Source organism: Acomys russatus, chromosome 28 (genome assembly GCF_903995435.1).
Source record: "Acomys russatus chromosome 28, mAcoRus1.1, whole genome shotgun sequence".
NCBI lineage: Eukaryota > Metazoa > Chordata > Mammalia > Rodentia > Muridae > Acomys > Acomys russatus.
In genome coordinates this window covers 18,596,968-18,617,457 of record NC_067164.1, presented here as the reverse complement: position 1 = coordinate 18,617,457, position 20,490 = coordinate 18,596,968, and the positions used below count along the sequence as shown (strand labels likewise).

Genomic DNA, 20,490 nt, shown 5'->3' with positions numbered 1-20,490 from the left:
AAAAAGTTGGTTTTCCTTTTCAACCTTGAAGCTCTGGGTAGAGTTGGGGAGAGCCACTCAGAGCTGCCACCTCCCACGAGAGGCAGCAGCCTTCGGGAGGAAGGTGAAGTGTGCTTGGGACGTGAAGGGCACTGACTCTGAAGAGGCATGTGATCTAGGTGGCAATGTGTGCTGCTGGCCCAGGGCCTTGCAAGGTAAAACTCCATCAGTGACAGGTCCTTAACAGTGTGGGTTCACCTGGAGTGCGTTCAAGTCCTGCTACGGCCTTATCGGCAGAGTGCGCGCGCTGGAGAGCGGAAAGGCGGAGTGTGTAGGGCTGGACAGGACTGAGCCGGATGGTAGTCAGTCTCTGCCAGTGAGGAATTTTAACTGATGATGCCTAGAACACTTGAAGACTATAAAACATATATTTATATTTATAACCATTGTTGGGGACTGTAAATCTTTAATTTTGTTTCCCCCAGAAAAAATATTCATGTCTCTTAGGACGTAGATAGTAATCCAGATAGATTTGGGAGGAAACACACTGATTTAGAGGTAGGGTCACTATAACTGCTTTCATTGGTTTTCGATCTGTCTTTTTTTTTTTTTTTTTTTAAGATTTATTTACTATGTATACAATGCTTCGCCTGCATGTGCCCACCAGATCTCATTATAGATGGTTGTGAGCCACCATGTGGTTGTTGGAAATTAAACTCAGGACCTCTGGAAGAGGAGACAGTACTCTTTGTTTGGTTGGTTTGGTTTTTTGTTTTGTTTTTGTTTTTTGAGACAAGGTTTCTCTGTGTAGCCTTGACTTGATCCACCTTCCTCTGTCTCCCAAGTGCTGGGATTAAAGGCATACACCACCACCACCCGGCCGAGACAGTACCTCTGAGCCATCTCTCCAGCCCCCTCAAGATCTGTCTTTTAATGGTCATGGTTGTGATTTGGTATATTTTTGAGGACAGGCCTCTCTTGCCTCCTGCCCCTCTGACAGTCTCAAACCGTCTATAGCTATCCAAGCCCCTGTGTAAAATGCAGAATCTTTGTCTATAGCCACCTCCACACACCGTCCTGCAGGCATCCTCGCCTCCAGAGTCCCCATAATCAGCACCTATTCTGACGATGCATGGTGTAAGTCACCCTTGTCCTGTGTCGGCTGTGGAATGATGAGAAAGCGTGTGCGGAGGATGCAGTTGCGACACCACGGGCCTAGGATGCAGTTGCGACATCATGGGCCTAACTCCAGTTGGCTTTCTGTTCTGTGTCCCTGTGTGAGCACCTGTCTGATGCCTAGGTGGGGAGACAACTCAAGAGATGAGCTGGGAAAGAGAGAGAGAGAGAGAGAGAGAGAGAGAGAGAGAGAGAGAGAGAGAGAGAGAGAGAGAGAGAGAGAGAGAGAGAGAGAGAGAAACACCTAAACACCTGGGCCAGGAGGCGATCTGGAGCGGAGACCATCAGCTTGCCTTGTGGGCAGTAGGGGCAAGGTTTAGAGCCAGGCTGAAGTGTCCGAGTCTAATCTCCTTTGATAGATAAGAAGAAAGCGGAGGCAGGCGATTCTCTGGAAGGTTGGCATGAGGAATAACAAGATGACCTATACATATATCTTCCCTAATGACTGAAGGATCATGTTTCCCACTGCCGGCAGACCCATGACTCACTGCTTCCCCTGACTCATCAAAGACACCAACAATTACTTCAGAACTAAACAAAATAACAGCAGTGAACCAGTTACTGTCTAAAAGGAACTTGGTCAGAGATTTAGCGTTTCATATCTTTCCCTCCCGGCAGCCTTTTAAAAGAGACCTGGTGTTACTTTCCTCAGCGTCAGGACACATGGCCTATTATGCATTCTTCTTTACCACCATGTGCCAAGTCTTCGCTACATAGAAATACATAAGCTTAAAGGCCACGGCCAGCAACATTGCCGTTCAAGGTCAGTGTTTTAAGAATACCCACTGCTGCACTTGACGCTTACGCCCCTCACTTCTGAGAAGTGAAACCAGGACTTGGCTTCAGGGAAACAGTGCAATGGTTTGGGTCGGCGAGTCCAGCTTTCAGCTGTCTGTCATTGCCGAGCCCTAACTGTTAATGTGGCCGAGGTGTGGCTGAGTGGTACAGCCTTTGTCCAGCATGCACAGAGCCCTGGGTTCAACCTATAGGACTGCACTTCTGGGGCCTCATGCATGCTGGGTAAGTGTCTTATGGCAGAACTGCATCCAAAGTCCCAGGACTGCAGAACAAGAAACAACAGCTGGGTGTGGTGGCGCACGCCTTTAATCCCAGCACTTGGGAGGCAAAAGCAGGTAGATCTCTGTGAGTTCGAGGCCAGCCTGGTCTACAAAGTGAGTCTAGAACAGCCAAGGCTACACAGAGAAACCCTGTCTTGAAAAACAAACAAACAAACAAACAAAAAAGAATACCCCCATAGTGAAGAAAAGTAACTTCAAGAGAGAAATTTTTATTGAAAAGGAAGGTTTTGCGCGTGGGGGGGGGGTAAAGGAATTGGGACTTTAGAGATGCAAGTGACATTGATGACTGAGCACAACTGAGGTGTGAAGTGGAATACATACTTGATTTCTTAAAAGGGGCTCGATCAGGTTTTTACCACCTACCTTTATTTGTAAACTCTAATAGTTACGCCTGAAAGTAAAAAAGTTTCCACCAGCAGGCTGGCAGCCTCATTGGTCTTAGAGGGCTAGCCTCTTGGGCTTTAAAAAGCAAAACAGAAGAACTGGCTGTGGTAGCGGATTCCGCAGTCTCCCTTTCTTTACTGACCTTAAGAAGCCAAGGCTCCGCCCCTTATTCTTTCAACACCTGCAGACAATGAACCTCGAAAAGCAATACTAGCCGGCCCTGACTCTTCCCCAGTCATGTCCCAGGTCCCCTTTCATCTGCCTCACTTCACAGGTTTTAAGTTTATACTTTCATATGCAGATTCCTGCCTGAGGAAAATCTGCCTTTACTTTCTAGCTTATTTGTTTTTAAGCTTTCTCCTTGTAGGTGTCCAGGAAGCTGTTCCACTTCCAAGCCGGATGTTGGTGTTATTCCACATACCTCAAGGCGCTTGCCTAGAGACCAGAAGATAAAATAGAGAGGATTTTTTTTTTTCCAGTTCTTGTAGCCAGCACATTTGGGAGGCATCCAAAGTGTGCTTATGTTGGCTGAAGTCACAAAGGTCACAGACAGCTTGAGCAGATCTAACTAGATCTTGGGGTTTGTTGTTGTTGTTGTTGGTTTTGTTTTGTTTTTTGACAGGGTTTTTCTATGTAGCCTTGGCTGTCGTGGAGTAGCTTTGTGGACCAGGCTAGCCTTGAACTCACAGCAATCTGCCTGCCTCTGCCTTCTGAGCGCTGGAATTAAAGGTGTATGCCACCGTGCCCGGCCTAACTGGGTCTTGACTGGCATTGCCTCAAGGGAGAAAACAGGCTGATAACAGACTTGCTCAGAAAGAGCTGAGCGACAGCCTAAGGATTCCACACCGCACGGGCTTCCTAGACTTGACTTCCAGGCTGTACAATAACATCTAAGGTAGCGACCACCAGGAGCGAACAAAGGCTTGAAGTAACTTGGAGTTACTGCATCCGTGAAGAGGGGAGAACAGGATGCTGGGTCCAAGCCCAGGCTTTTCCCACCCCGGCCTGGGTAATGGGAAGACTCAAGAGATGCTCTAAGTGAGATTATGTCAACGAATGGACAGAGTGTGTGCATCTCCCAGGAGGAGGAGGAAGGTGGACAAAGACCGAAGCTATTGTGCGCATCAAAGGGAAAACTACGCATAAATATAGAGATTTGTAAGTTATACATCTTAAACAGCATGTGTCCTCCCAAGTGAAGGGCACTTTGCCTGGTTCCATCTACTTCCTGCAGATACAGATGACAGCTTTCAAGCACCTTTAATGACTCAGAAGGTTACAAGCTGCTGCCAGCCATCCCTGGTCCTTCCATTTTTGTTCCTGACTCCTATTTTCCTTTGTCTGGGACTCCGTCTTTCCCTTAACCCCACTATGAAACTTCTAGCCGGTCCCCTGGGATGTGCACGTATTCCTTTTTCAAAGGCACTTACACTCGTCCCTTCTTCTGAATGTTCAGAAAGGCAGCAATCACCTACTGCAGATCTTAGCACGGTTTACCTTCAGTAAACATAGATACAATTCAAAAGTCTCCTGGGGCTCAGAGATGGCTCAGCCTGCAAAGACACTTGTGGCGGGGAGAGGGGGACTAGCAAGATGGCTCTTCTTGCAGAGGACCCAGGTTCAGTTCCCAACGCCCACATGGCAGCTCACACCTGTCTGTAACTCCAGTTCCAGGGGATCTGGCACCCTCACACGGACATATATGCAGGCAGAACACCAATGTGCATAAATGTAAATCTTTAAAAAAAAACCAACAACCACTTGTGGCTCTTGGAGAGGACCCAGTTTTGGTTTTCAGCACCCACATGATGGTCACAACTATTGGAAAGACCAGTTCTAGAGGATTCGACACTCTCTTCTGGCCTCCATAAGCAGTGCATACACATGGTGCTGACAAAATAGCAAAATACCCATACTTACACACACACACACACACACACACACACACACACACACACACACACATGCGCACATACACATATACACACGCATACACACACAGGCATATACACACACATACACACACACACGAATGTGCGCTTGCACACACACACATATACACACGTGCACATACACATATACACATAGGCATATATACACACATACACACACATGCACACACATACACACATATACACACATATACACATGCATACACACACACATACACACACATGCACACACATACACACGTGAATACACACACACACTCTAAAAGTAAGGGAGTCCACCCTCACTCATCTCTGATGCTCTGTAGAGCACAGCACATGTTGATACAATTGAATTAAGGTTCCTATAGGTTAGGTTGGGAATATAGCTCAATAAGACAACAATTACCTAGCAAGCCCTGGGTTTGATTCCCAGCACTGGAAAGCAAAACAAAACAAAGATGCAAAGCACTAACTCTCTGTTAGAAGCCAGTCCGAGGCTACATTAGAGAGATCTACTTCCCACATCACCAAGCCCAGGCCCACTGTCTCTCTTCGTCGGCCCAGGTCGCTCTCCTTGTACTGTATTCTTGAAGGAGCTCTGTTTTTTGTTTGTTGTTGTTGTTGTTGTTGTTTTGTTTTTTGTTTTCTTTTTGAGGTCTGTCCATTTTTTTTTTTCCCTCTTGAATTGTGAACTAAGATTCTGGCGCTCACCATCAACTGCAGTGATTCACATACAGCTACCCTGTATTCCCAGTCAGACCAAGGGGGTTATTTATTATTCGTGTTGCTAAGAACAACTTTCACATTTTGAGCAGGGTCTCTGAGTGATCTTTACCTTTCCTGTCCAATCTTTTCAACATCTGGGGGGAGGGTCACCACAGCATGCATGTAGAGGGTCAGAGGAAATGTGGGGGGACTCTCTTTCTGCCATGCAAGTCCTAGAAATTCAGCTTCAGTCATCAGTGCCTTTATCTGATGGGCCATCTTATTGATCCTAATCCCTTCTCAACATTTAAGAATTCCAGGGTCCTCTAGTGATGTTCCTCAGCCTGCAGCCTGCGCCCGCATCTCTGCTCTACTGCGGTATGCCCTCATAGCCTTGATGCCTGCACAGTGAGACCCTTCACAGGTGGGGTCATGTGTGCTCACTTAGCTAGAATCGAAAGCACCAACAAATGTTCCATTGGAGTTCTAAAACTACCAGCTTCGCCAGAGAAACAATGCTTCAAAACCTGCCTATGATGGAAATTCCACATTATTAATTATCAGCTGAGAACCTGTCTCTTATCCATATAGCAACTGCCAGACTATCTTTTTTTTTTTTTTAAACCCAGCACAAGATTACCACTTTTCTAAAATGGACACGTCTCAGTCTTTGCTAAGCAAGCTTTGTGCTTCACCCCCCCCCCCCCCCGCTTCCCGCCTGCACCCACCAAGTTTATCTGGTCTATATTCATACTTGTGTCTGAAGACCCCTCGTCATCGGTTGACAGTCACATTTGTGTCTGAGGAAGCGCTGGTCTCTTTCTCATGTGTAGGAATGAAAGACATGACAGGCCTTGAAGCTTCCCAGAAGGAACTGGCTGAGCCAGTAATTTACAGCCTTGGTTTCCTTATTAACTGACTGCCAGACTTCAGGAAACTGGAGCCAACCCAAGTGAGGCCCTCGGCGGCTGGCGTGAGCCACAGCCCAGAGACCAGTGTGAAACAGTTGCTGAGAGCAGGGGACAGAGGGGAGGGGAGGGGTGGGGGTGGGGGGGAGGCCTTGGAGGAGGAGGGGTAGGGTGGGTATGGAAGGAAATGTGTCTGGAATTCTCAGAGCTACTTAGGCAAATAGGCTCGCTCTGCTTCCATAAAGTTAGCAGACACTTCCACACAATGCCATGTTAAAGAGAGACTAGGAGGCTGCTATAATCCTCAGCCTTCCTCAGTATTTGAAAATATGTAGGAGATAAAAAAAAAAAAAAAAAAAAACCAAAAAACCAAAAAACCCAGTAACCTAGAGAAAAATAGTAAGTAATCAATGTTACTGGTAACAAGTACCTCTTCCTACACATACACAGTCACCTATCCACACCCCTACACACACACACACACACACACACACACACACACACACACCCTACTACACACATACACACTCACTCAACCACCTTCAATCCCCCCACTCCCCATCTAAACACAAAATACACACACACACATACACACACACACACACACACACACACACACACACACACACACACACAATCAAAATAAATCTTAAAAACACACAGCCTCCCAATAAGGGTAAGTACATATTTTTTAATGTATTACTTTAGGTCCTGCCTTCTGTCCTTCCTTTTGTTTCGTTTTGATGTTGAGTCAGCGCCTCTCTATATAGCCCAGGCTAGCCTCAAACTCATGATCCTCCCACTGTAGCCTCCCAAGTCCTAGGATCATAGGTTTGCAATTTTGATTTATTATTATTTTGTGGTTGGGTTTTGTTTGTTTGTTTGTTTGTTTCTCTGTGTAGCCCAGGGTGTCCTAGAACTCAGAGATCTGCCTGCCTCTGCCTCCCAAGCACAGGAAACCAAAGGTGTGCGCCATCACACCTAGCCACAGGTATGCGATTTTAAACTTGCTTTTAAACAGTAGTCAAACCTGCCCGGCTCTGGCTATGCCTCTTTGGATATCCACTTATCTTCCAGGCATGTGTGATTGCGTACTCTGCCAGAGCACTGTGCTATTCAATCTTGTCCAGCAGAGTGAAAGAAGGCCTTTTCACCTGGACCTGAATGATACCTGATGGTTTATTCTGAGATTGAGGGGAGACAGCTAAGTGACCCACACAAGGAAAGACATTATGGATAAAGAAGGGCACGAGGGAGCTGGTAGCTAAGGGCACAGACAGAGTCTGGGCACAAAGGCCTGGCAGGCCCTGAATGTGAAGTTCCTACCAGGTCCTAGCTAGAAGTTCGAAATTTACCCAGCAGGCACCTGGAGGCCATTGGAAGTCTTCAAGCAGAGGTCAAGGATTACTTTGTAGAGAGGCCACTGGTGGAGACACATAAGGCCAGGGATGGGAGAGGCAGTTGGGCCACGCCTTCTGATTGCAGCCTGGAGGTGAAGGTGGCTTTGTGCTTGGAATGCAAGCTCCATAGGCCAGCTATCTCTCACCTGGTGTCTACTTTTGTTGCTTATGTGTGGTGGCTTCTACACTTGGCTTGTGACTAGGCCTCCAGCAATAGGTGCCTGGCACACAGGCACCTCTCAAATGTTTGCTGAACAAACAAGAACAGTCAAATTGGCTGAGCTCAGCTGAGGCCAGGAGATTACAGGATTGCTGTAGAAGAAGAGAAAAAGGTAAGCAGGTACAAAGGCCAGGGCCTGCCAGTCTGCTTAAACCTTCTTTATATTCTCTTGATTGATTTAAACAGCCATACCCCTTGGCATTCCTGTCCCTAAGGCTTCTGTATATTTCAGTGTGAAGCATCAAAAATCTTTTCTAGGTAAAATGTTCTTAAAAGTACATGAATAGAAAAAAAGAAAAAAGTACATGATGGGGCCTGGAGAGATAGCTCAGAGGTTAAGAGCACTTGCTGTCCTTCCAAAGGTCCTGAGTTCGATTCCCAGCAACCACCTTGTGGCTCACAACCATCTATAATGAGATCTAGTGACCCCTTCTGGTCCACAGTTGTATACATAATAAATAAATAAATAAGTCTTAGTGAAATGGTAATTTAAACTGGGCATGGTGGCACATGCCTTTAATCCCAGCACTAGAGAGACAGAGGCAGGCAGATCGCTGTGAATTCGAGGCCAGCCTGGTATCTTTCCTTATGTGGTCCAGGACAGCCAAGGCTACACATAGAAAACCTGTCTTGAAAAAATCCAAAGAAGAAAAAGAAAGGAAAAGAGAGAGAGAGAGAGAAAAGTACATAAATCTATGTATTTTTGTTGTTCCTGTTGTTGTAAATTTATAGCATTTTGCAGCCATCATCATATTCCAGTTTTAGGATATCTTTATCACCCTGAAAGTTCTTTCATCCCCTTTCCCACCTCTACCTCCAGCCCCACGCTATCAGTGAGCCTCTTTTCAGCCTTATGGATGTGTCTTTTCTCGGTATTTCAAATAAACAGAGTCATACAATATCGACTTTTAACTGCCTGGCTTTCAGTAAGTGTGTCTTTGCGATCCATCCGTGTTGTAGCAAGTGTCAATAGCTTGTTCCTTTTAATTGTTGGATAATGTCCCATTGTATAGAAGTGCAACATTGGATGTATTTATTTACCAGCTGATATATGGCTTGACTGTCCCCATCCTTTGTCTGTTGTGAATAATGCAGCCTTTTACATTTATGTGATTGTCTGTGAGTGGTCAGGCAGAGAAAGCCTCTTAAATTTCATTGAGAACAGTAGAAAGGGTCAAAGAAGATGCCCAGATTTTTAGCTTGGACAACAGGACAGAGGAAGAGCAGCTGTGACAGGAAAGATGACGTTGCCTGACACAAATCATCCGTGACATGGGGTGGGCACAGCCAGCAGTACTATCGTGGTCTTGGACCCTTCTGTTAGCTTCCTCAAAACACCTGACCAACTTCTGCCATTATTTTGAGCAGCCGATTCCATGCTATGATTCCTTCCTTGGGCCTAATCACAGCAATCCGCTGTAGCACAGAAGACCACAGAAGAAAGTCATAAAATTTCCCATTAGGTGCTTGTTTTGGTTTGCGTAACAATTATAACGTCCGCCACATACACAGCATTTCCAGTTCACAAACTGTGGTGAGGTATAAATAACACAGAGCACCTGAGCCACAGTTCGGTGACAAAGTATATTCACAGGGCTTTCCCCCTGTCATGATCGTCCCGCCACATAATTCTTTTTATTTTGCAACTCTCCGCCCATTAAGCAACCCTTAAACCCTTCCGTGCCCATCCCCCACCAACTGCCAGTCTACTGTCTCTTCCTTTGAACCTCACGCCTTTGGGCACCATGTATAAATGGAATCATATAGCATTTGTCTGCGTGAGGTTGGTGTATTTACTAAAAACCCTCAACGTTCATTCCCACTGCAGCCTGCAAGATGATTTCCTTCCTTTTCAGGGCTGACTAATAGGCCGCTCGCTGGACACATTTTATAAGTGGATGGGGTCTGGCAAGATAGCTGTGCTAGTTAGTGATTTGTTTTGTTTTGTTTTGTTTCCAGCTTGACACAAGCTAGGGTCATCTGGGAAGAGGGAACCCCAACTGAGAAAAATGCCTCTATCAGATTGGCCTGTAGGCAACTCTGTAGGGCGTTTTCCTGATTAACGATTGATGTGAGAGGGCCCAGCATACTGTGGGCTGTGCCATTCCAGCCCACACCCCAGGCAGGTAGTCTTAGGGTGTATAAGAAAGCAGGCAGAGCAAGCCATGAGGATAAAGGCAGTGAGCAGAACTTCCCCTCAGCCTCTGCCTCAGCTCCTGCCCCTGCTCCCTCCAGACTATGACCTGGCCTGGTGTGGTGGTGCACACCTTTAATCCCAGCACTCAGGAGGCAGAGGCAGGCGGGGCCGGGGGGTGGGGTGTCACTGTGAGTTCAAGGCCAGCCTGGTCTACAAAGTGAGTCCAGGACAGCCAAGGCTACACAGAGAAACCTTGACTCAGGAACAAACAAACAGACAAACAAACAAACAACAACAAAAATAAAAACAGACTACGACCTGGGTGTTATAAGATGAAAATTACTTTTTCCTGCCCAAGGTTGTTTTTAACTCATGGTGTTTGCTGACAGCCTGAGTTCAATACCTGGGATTCACATGGCAGAAAGACAACTGACTGCTGAAAGCTGTGCTCTGACCTCCATGTGTGCACTGTGATGTACAAGTGTGTTCATGCACACATATCTACACACACAAACAAATATAGTAAAATTAAAGAATTGATGGAGTTAAATATAGCCAAGGGACTTTATGAAATCCATCACTATACCAATCAAAACCATAAAATGAAGAGTTGACAGTCTTTCTTCAATTCAAGCAAGCTGAAAACACATGACCTGTCTTTATGATAGGCATAAATATACAGCTACATTGAGTGAGCCCAGAACTTTCTGTAGCTTTAAGAACACTAGGGACCATGGGACCCTTGGATGCTACACGCACGACGTTTGTTGAAAGCCTGTGGAAGTATCCCTTTAAATCACCGAATACCTCAGCTCAGACATTCCCTCGGAAAAATCTTTTCGTTCCCATAATGCAGAGGGTTAGTCACGCCATGACCTGGTTCTGTTTGGTTTTGTGATAAAACATGTCTAGCTGGAACTTCATCATGCGGTTCAAGTTTTCTGCACCATGCAGGGTCAGGCAGGTCAGAGCTGATACCATGGAATTTCAGTATTTATCAGAGAATGAAGGGACAACCTGGGGTCAGGCTGTCACACCTGACGGCAGAGAGAAAGGCTACAGCAGTAAGGGTCAGGGAGATGTTTTGAGTTTTGTGTTACAAAGAAGAATGTAAGGTCCTTACATCTCCAAACAAAACAAAGCAAAACAACAACAACAAAATTCCTGCTCCTTTTCACAAACGGATAAAACAGACGGTTTTTGGAAAAATACCAGAACGGGGCAACGTAGCCATTTTATCAGACTGATAACACATGGCAGGAATTAAGATAATAAACCCAGCAAGCTTCAATAGCCATAAACATCAGTAAACAGAGCTGAACTTTTGCAGTTGCAGGACAAAGCAGGAAGTCCATAGAGCAGCCTGAGCGGCTCAGGGCTCCAGGGCCAGCAGTGTACAGTTGCTGTACCTTCCTCCAAGTGCCTGGCTCTCCCGACAAGACCACACATCGGTCCAGGGTGCTCCAGGAATGCTACAGCTTCCGGGTGCACCTTCCCAGATGCCACACCTATAACTGGTATGGAAGGTGGGTCAAGAAATTAAACACAAGCTATCAAAGGTGGGGAGATAGGACATTGAACCGAAACTCCCTGGGTGCTGGCCTGGTCACAATGGCTGAGTGTGGTGTGAATAAGCACCTCTCGAGTGAAGCTGCTGCCAAGTTGAAGTGATCCCTCTTAGTCATGGCCCAGGGCAGAAGGCTGCTAAAGTGCAAGAACACATGTAGTCCTGTACCATTATGTGGGGGCAATAAATTTATCCCGCCTAATTTTGAATGGCATTGGCAACTATAGTAACCAAATAACAACTGTAAAAGCCTAAAGCCTGCTTAACGTAGGGACACTGGTCAATGGTTTTCAGTTTGGGGTCGGTTGAGCTATCTAGCAGCCTTTAAAAACCAAGACTCGGCCAAGGCCAGGGCTGGGGTCCTGGGAAGCCTGTATTGAGGGTGTATATAGCTAGAGGGTTTTTGCTTGCTCACTTGGTTTGGTTTGGTTTTTTAGTACACACGGAGTTTCTGCTTTGCGGGGTAAGATACGGAGATCTAGTCGTAATGCATAACACCATAAATGTGCTTCGCAGGTGACAAGGCTGGGGGTGAAACCCAAGGAATGTCCTACCATCGGACTGCATTCTCAACCCCACAAAGATACTTGATAATACTGAGTTGTCCCTCTAAAATTGGTTGGCTAGTAGCTAATGTTATGTGTGTCTATTCATGTGTTTGGGTTTTGTTTTTTTGTTTTTTTTTTTTAACCGCAAACAAACAAGAACAAAAGCATGGATCCCAGAGGCACAGCGCTGACTCTGAAACAACTGAATTATAGCTGCAGGGAATAGATTCCAGGCCTCACCATCATCATTAATGATTTAATAACAGCACAGACATTATTATCTTGGAAAGCTCTGCTCACCTCCTCAAATAGAAATGGAAGAATCGGACTGTCTTGGGCGGGAGAGGAAGACAGAAGGCTACAAGCACTGGCTGCTCTTACAGAGAACCTAGGTTTGATTCTCAGCTCCCACGTGGTGGCAGCTCACAGCCACCTGTAACTCCACTTCCAGGGAATACCATGTCTTCTGGCCTCTGCAGGCACCAGGCCTATGGTACACTTCCATTTATGCAGGCAAGACAGCCATACACATAAAACAAAAATCAAATCAATAAAGTATGTTAAAATAAAAATAAGGTTATTGGATTGAAAATCATAGCTGTTCATCGACTATGCATCCTGGCTACACAAACTGAAAAAAGTCACCCAAAACAACTACACAGTGGTAGTCCTGGCTATCCTGGAGCTATCTAGATCAGGCCAGCCTTGAACTCACAGAGATCCTCCTGCCTCTGCCTCCCTAGTGCTGGGAGTAAAAGTATGTGCCACCCTGCCTGGCTTCATTTGATTTTTTTTATTTTTGGTTTTTTTCTTTAAGACAGGGTTTCTCTGCGTAGCCTTGGCTGTCCTGGACTTGCTTTGTAGATCAAGCTGGCCTGGAACTCACAGAGATCCACCTGCCTCTGCCTCCCAAGTGCTGGGGTTAAAGGCGTGCGCCACTACATCTGGCTCCATTTGATTTTTTATAAACCTTTTTATAGGTGGTCCTTTTTTACAGTAAAATTCATATGAGTATATAAGTGTCTGTGGTGTGTGCAGTGTGTGGATGCACATGTACACACGTGTGTGTTATATGCACACCAGTGCAGAGGGCAAAGGAGCCTGTCCCTCTGAGGCAAGGCCTCTCACTAAACCTGGAAATAAGCTGGCAGACCCCGAGCCCCAGTGAACTTCCTGTTTCTGCTCCACCCACCTCCCCAGTGCTGGGATTATGAGCATATACATAGCTATGTTCAGCTTTCTACGTGAGTTCTAGTGATTGGAGCTTGGCTCTTCCTTCCTGCCCAGCAAGCACTCTTACCAGCTGAGGACCTCCCTAGTGGTAAGGTTTTTTTAATGGGTAGTTTATGGTCTACAAATTGGCACTGTTATTTACTGAGCCATACTTCTATTTTCAGGTGTTAAATTGCTTAAGATCAATTTCTCAGTGCTATGGGCATTTTTATTCTTTTTAAAAATTAGCCTAGAAAGTAATTTGTTTTATTATGGCAAGTTCATATATATTGTTTTCTTGCCATTCCTATTTCTCCTGCTCCTGCGGTCTCCTGCTGGCCCTCTTCAGCCTTCCGGTGGTTGCCTCTGATGCTTTCATGTCATGTGTATTCTGTTACCCTCTTTTGAACCCCTCTCTCCAGTTCCCCCTTAAGACCTCCTTTTTTTTCTTTATAGTTTATTTAGTTTTAATTTGTGTATGTTGGTGTGGGGGTGTCAGATCTTGGAGTTACAGACAGTTGTGAGCTGCCATGTGGGTGCTGGGAATTGAACCCAGGTCCTTTGAAAAAGCAGGCAGTGCTCTTAACCACTGAGCCATCTCTCCAGCTCCTCCAGTTCCTGAGGATACGATATCCTCTTCTGGCCACCACAGCACCAGACACACAGACATAAAGGCAGGCAAAACATTAAAAAAAAAAAAAAAAAAATCAGTTTTAAAAAACCTAATAAAAAAAAAGTAATTCAACTAAAAACAATAATTCTAAGCCAGGCATGGTGGCACACACCTGTAACCCTGGCATCTGGAAGGTGGGAGCAGGAGGTGCACCACTGCAAAGGCAGCATAAGCTGAACCTGCCCCCGCCCCCCACCACCCCCGCAAAAAAAAAGTGACTATTGACCTGAAGGATGTCTTTAAGACGAGAGCCTGGCTTGGTGGCACACGTCTTTAATCCCAGCACTCGGGAGGCAGACCAGGACAGCTAAGAATACACAGAGAAACCCTGTCTCAAAAACCCAAAAAAAGAAAGAAATAAGGAAAAGAAAATAGAAGAAGAAGAAGAAGAAGAAGAAGAAGAAGAAGAAGAAGAAGAAGAAGAGAAAGATAGCCTAGAGATGGGAGAATCTCTGTGAGTTCTATGTCAGTCTAGTCTGCTTAGTAAATTTGTTTTTGTTTTTGTTTTTTTAAGATTTTATTTATTTTATGATGAGTGCTGCTCTCCCTGTGTGTCTGCCTACATTCCAGAAGAGGGCATCAGATCCCAGTGTAGATGGTTGTGAGCCACCATGTGGTTACATGGAATTGAACTCAGGTCCTCTGGAAGAGCAGACAGTGCTCTTAACCACCGAGCCATCTCTCCAACCCCTGCATAGTAAGTTCTAGGCCAGTTGGTGCTACACAGTGAGACCGTCTCTAAAAAAAAAAAAAAGTGAAGAGCGTGGAGACAGAACAGGAGGGAAGGAAGGAAAGGAAAGTAAACAGGAAAAGGAGATCCACAAAACTCAAAACTAATAAAAACCAGGGCTGGAGAGATGGCTCAGAGGTTAAGAGCACTAACTGTTCTTCCAAAGATCCTGAGTTCAATTCCCAGCAACCACATGGTGGTTCATAACCATCTATAATGAGATCTGGTACCCTCTTCTGGCTTGCAGAACACTGTATACATAATAAATAAATAAATAAATAAATCTTAAAAAAAAAAAAAAAAAAAAAAAAAAAACCCAAACTAGTAATGCTTCGCGGCTCCGGAGACGAGAAGGACTCCTCTCTGGAGGAGCTGAAAAAACGTCTAAAGATGGTGGCTGGTGGAAGAAAGCATTCTGGGAAATCTGAGAAGCCACCATTAGTGGATCAGCCTCAGAAAGCCTTTGACTTTGAGAAAGAAGATAAAGATCAGTCTTGTTCAGAGGAGGATGTTGTTGATGAAAAGACTCCAGTAATTGATAAACACGGAAAGAAAAGATCTTCTGCAGAAACAATTGAAGATGTGGGAGGTGAAGTATAGAATATGCTGGAAAAATTTGGAGCTGACATCAACAAAGCTCTTCTTGCTAAGAGAAAGAGAATAGAAATGTATACCAAAGCTTCTTTCAAAGCCAGTAACCAGAAAGTTGAGCAAATTTGGAAAACACAACAAGAGGAAATACAGAAGCTTAACAGTGAATATTCTCAGCAATTTATGAGTGTGTTACAGCAGTGGGAACTGGATATGCAGAAATTTGAGGAACAAGGAGAAAAACTAACTGATCTTTTTCGACAACAACAAAAGATTTTTTCAGCAGTCTAGAATTGTTCAGAGCCAGAGACTGAAAGCAATCAAACAGTTACATGAGAAGTTCATAAAGAATTTGGAGGACGTGGAGAGAAATAATGACAATCTATTTACTGGCACACAAAGCGAACTTTAAAAAGAAATGGCTATGTTGCAAAAAAAAGGTTATGATGGAAACTCAGCAGCAAGAGATGGCAAATGTTCGAAAGTCTCTTCAATCCATGTTATTCTGATGAGTCTTTGAAGAAAGAACTTGAACCTGTGTAATATGATACAATTAAAACATTAAGAGGCATGCCTTTAGAAGTCATATACTATAACATCTGTAATAATTAGCTAGGTGGAAGATTTCTGCTCTGTAAACTTAAATAAACCTAAACAGCTGTATAAAATAGCAGCTATTCCAGTGTATCGAGCTTTCAGCTCTTTTGTTGCAATAGTGAGTTCTCTCTACTATTGTGTCAATAAAGAATTAAAAAAAAAAAAAAACAAACCAAACTAATAAAAACCTACAGTGCCTGGTGAGGAACTATAGCCAAGAGCCTGCGCTCTAGCATGGCTTGGGCAGGTCTGTGACTTTTTTATGTTGTTGTTATTATTATTATTATTATTATTAATTAAGGCTTACAAAAAAATGTCACAAAGGCCAGGCCTGTGGTTCTGTAGTTTTCTAGTAGGAGGTACAGAGCCCTTAGGTCCTGCAAAAGTCATACATAGAACAGAGACTCCTAAAACCTTATCAGCTGATGAGGGCCTGCAACAACCCACTGCTGATAAAAGATAAACTTTCCTAGGCGGGTGTGGTGGCGCACGCCTTTAATCCCAGCACTCAGAGGCAGGTGGATCACTGTGAGTTTGAGGCCAGCTTGGTCTACAAAGTGAGTCTAGGACAGCCAAGGCTACACAGAGAAACCCTGTCTCGAAAAATCAAAACCAATTCAAAAACTTTCCTTAGAATAGATTTAGCCAGTTGACCATTTTTTCTTTGGAACTAGGGAAGAAAATATAATCTATGTGTGACTGTCAGTGTTTTCTAGATTGCCAGAGACTTATAGGTTGACTTAAGTTAACAACTCATGGTAAGTGGTAAATTAGGGACAGACTTTGCAATGCAAGGTCTCTGGTAAGTAACAGTCTGTGCTCCAGTCAAGAATCCAGAAACATGGCTTCAAACATTAACTTCTCTGACCCTCACATGATCTAAGACCTCAGAACTTTTCAACTTTAAATTCTGTTATCCTGGTTACCAAGTTAAAGCACTAGCACTAGAGCCAGACATGACAGCTCGCATCTGTACTTTTAGAGCTCAGAAAACAGAGGCAGGAGAATCACTGCAGTTTGAACCAGGCGTGGTTTACACAGGGAACTCTAGGCCAGCCAAGGATATGAAGGAAGACGCACCCCAAAACCTGTCTCTCACACACACACAAAATTAACTACCATTTCTGTTACCAGTTATAAGAAGCACAAGGAAATGACATAAATCATGTTGGTTAAATCACTTAAACGTATATACATTTTCTAGTCATAGCTAATTAATTGTTTTTGTGTTTGGAGACAGGGTTTCTCTGTTATACAGAGCCCTAGCTGTCCTGGACTCACTTTGTAGACCTGGCTGGCCTCAAACTCACAGAGAGCCGCCTGCCTCTGCCTCCCGTGCTGGGATTAAAGGCATGCGCCACCGCGCCCAGCTAAACCTTTCATTTTCTAGCTTGCTGCTTGAGTCAATGAGATTATAAGCAGGAAGGGGTTGGGTGTATCTTACAGGCTCAGGGGCAATGGTGACAACTGGTAAAAAGATGGAGGCTTTAGCTGATAGCTGTAAGAAAAGGAATCAACCAACAATTTGAGTGGGTTTGGCAGCAGATTCTACTCTAGGCTTTCCAGATAAGAACCCAGTTCAATTTACACTTATTTCAACTTTGTGAGAGCCTGGGCAGGAAACCCAGCTGAAACCTGAGTGATCACTAACCTAGAGGTGCTCTCAAAGGCCCTGTCTGTGGCAGAATTCTCAGTAATTAAAAAAAAAAAAAAAAAACTAATGCAGGCCAGGTGTGGTGGTGCACACCTTTAATCTCAGCACTTGGGAGGTAGAGGCAGGCAGATCTCTGTGAGTTCCAGGCCAGTCTGGTCTACAAAGTAAGTCCAGGACAGTCACAGCTACACAGAGAAACCCTGTCTCAGAAAAAACAAAAAAACAAAAAACGAAAACAAAACAAAAGAAAAGAAAAATAAAAAAACGAATACAACTGCCAACAATTGGGAAGGACATGGAAAATGAAAGCTGGATTGTAAGATGATTTAACCACTTCAGGAAATGGGATAGAAGTTTCTTATAAAATCAAGCCCTATGGTTCAGTATTTACTCAAGAGAAATGAAACTATGTGTCCACAAAAGACTTGTTTGCTAATGTGCACAGCAGTTTGGACACAGGTCACATGCTCATCAACCGGAATTAAGAACAATTGAGCTATGGACACAATATGATTGACAGTCAAAAATAATGAGGGGTAGAAAAGACACAAGACAGTGTGGTGGTATATTTCATTAAATAAAGTTCTAGAGAGGCAGAGGGTGTGGCTGGGATGCCAGAGTGCTTGCCTAGTATCCACCAAGACCAGTTCAATTCCCAGAACCACACAGACCACACAAGGTGGCACACACATATCCTCCCAGCACTTAGAGGAGGTAAGGGGGGCGGGGGGAGGAAGTAAGAGGCAGGAGGGGCGAGGGAAGAAGAAGCTGTTCTTCTAGACTAGATGTATTTCCCGGGTGAGATGAATGAGAACACGAGGTGCCTCAGGGGAGCCATCTGGGATGATAAAAAATGGCCTCTATCTTGTCAGTGATCCAGGTTATACAGGTGGGTATATTTACCGCCAGGACTAAAATACACCACATCTCGGGTTGTAAATTATCTGTCAATAAAAAATATTTTAAAAAATAAACTGGAAAAGGAATTCGGCTCCATATATTTACAACCTCTCACGTGGAAAGCATACACTTTATGGCTAGCTTTGAACTTAATCTTTTCATACACTGTAGGAGGATTCCCAAAGCCCATATAGCTTCTCAGGGTTTATCATGTTTCTACTCGGCTGTTTATGTAAAGATCCTAAACACAGCCAAGAAGAGCAGGTTAAACTCTAGTTATCTGTCGCAGACGTTTCTGGTTTTTGTTTGTTTGGTTTTTCAAGATAGAGTTTCTCTATGTAATCCTGGCTGTTCTGGAACTCACTCTGTAGACCAGGCTGGCCTTGAACTCAGAGACTTGGCTACTTCTGCCTCCATTAAAGGCCTGTGCCACCACTGCCCAGTTTCACAGTAGTTTCTAAAACAAAACAAACCACCACTATGACCCATGAGCTATTATTATTATTATTATTATTATTATTATTATTATTTTGGTTTTTCGAGACAGGGTCTCTCTGTGTAGCTTTGACTGTCCTGGACTCACTTTTGTAGACCAGGCTGGCCTTGAACTCACAGCGATCTGCCTGCCTCTGCCTCCCAAATGCTGGAATTAATGGCGTGCGCCACCACCCTGGCGACCCATGAGATTTTAAATGTGGGCTCACTTCCCAAAAGGAGCCCAAATAGCTGTACGGCAGGAAGGAAATAATTCCTAGTTTTGATACTTGGCCAAGCATCTCGGGCCACCTATTAGACACTGTCCTCAGAAAGCTCTAAATATACACAGGAAGGAAGCTGTGCATGGGACTCTCTCAGTTGAGTTCACGTGGGTATGTAGTCACCAGGGAGAGCAGCAGGGGCTGCGGGATGGGTTGTGGGTGTCTACAATGAAAGTGAGACACCTGCATAAGAAGGCACGCCCAGGACAACTCTCCTGTGAGGTGGCCAGCACAGGAGGAAGGGACTGTGACTGAGCCGCCTCCTCAGATGAGTCACTTTTTGTTGTTGTTTAATCGGAAGGATTATCCCAAAAAAAGCCTTAATAGCTGAGTCAGTAATGGGCCTGGCTCCATGCTTCACGACTACTTACAAATTGTTAGTTGTTGCAAATTCTCTAACTGTTCCCAAAAAAGGTTTATCAGGAAATGACGCAATGTGAATTTGAATCCTTGGGTCCTGTTTCCATGTATAAGTGTGATGTGTCTGATGTGTCAGGGTTTCCACATGCCTGGTTTTGAAATGAAGAGATGTTTGATAATTTGGCTTTAAGTTGAGCTGGGACTATTGACTTGGTTTTTCATCCCAGGGTGTCCATGTCTAGCTATTACTTGTTTTGTTTTGTTTTTGTTTTGTTTTGTTTTTCCCTTCTTCTTCAAGACAAGATTTCTCTGTGTAGCTGTAGCTGTCCTGGAACTCACTCTGTAGACCAGGCTAGCCTCGAACTCATAGAGATCTGCCTGCCTCTGTCTCCCGAGTGCTGGGATCTTAACACACACACACACACACATACACACACACACACACACACACACACACACACACACCATGCTGAGGAGGAACAGGAAAGGTGTTCTGTACCTTCCTGTAGGAACAGCACTTGTTAAAAGTCACTGCTCAGCTCTCTAGCCCTCTTTGGACCAGAGGTCTTGTCTTGTTGGTTTTTAATCTTTTCTTTAAAAAAAAAAATTTTTTTTTTAAACTATGTATGTGTATATGTCTACCCTGTGTGTCTGGATGCCTATCGAGACCAAAGGGTATTGAGTCCTCCAGAGCTGGAGCTACTGGCAGTTTTGAGCTTCCTGGCATGCATGCTGGGAACTGAACTTGAGTTCTCTGAATGCACTGTTAAGTGCTGAGGCATCTCTCCAGCGTCACCTTGCTGTCTTGAGCAACCTGATACTTAGTAGGTAAAAAGAAATAATTTTAGTCTCTTGTCTCTTCTGATCTGGTTTCTATGGAGATAGAAACAAGTACCATACTTTACTGCCTACCTAAAAGAGCAAGTCAGCTACTCACTCGCTTCTGGCTCATCTCCAACCATGGAGTCTTCCCTTCGATTT

General features: G+C 44.6%; 1 protein-coding gene and 1 pseudogene across 1 annotated transcript in view; one reads left to right on the top strand and one right to left on the bottom strand.

Annotated features, from left to right (window-relative positions):
- The window catches only part of Shroom3 (shroom family member 3), a 117,042-nt gene that overhangs the window by 76,992 nt on the left and 19,560 nt on the right, over positions 1-20,490 (bottom strand). The window lies entirely within an intron of this gene.
- Positions 14,977-15,939, top strand: LOC127211057 (synaptonemal complex protein 3-like; annotated as a pseudogene).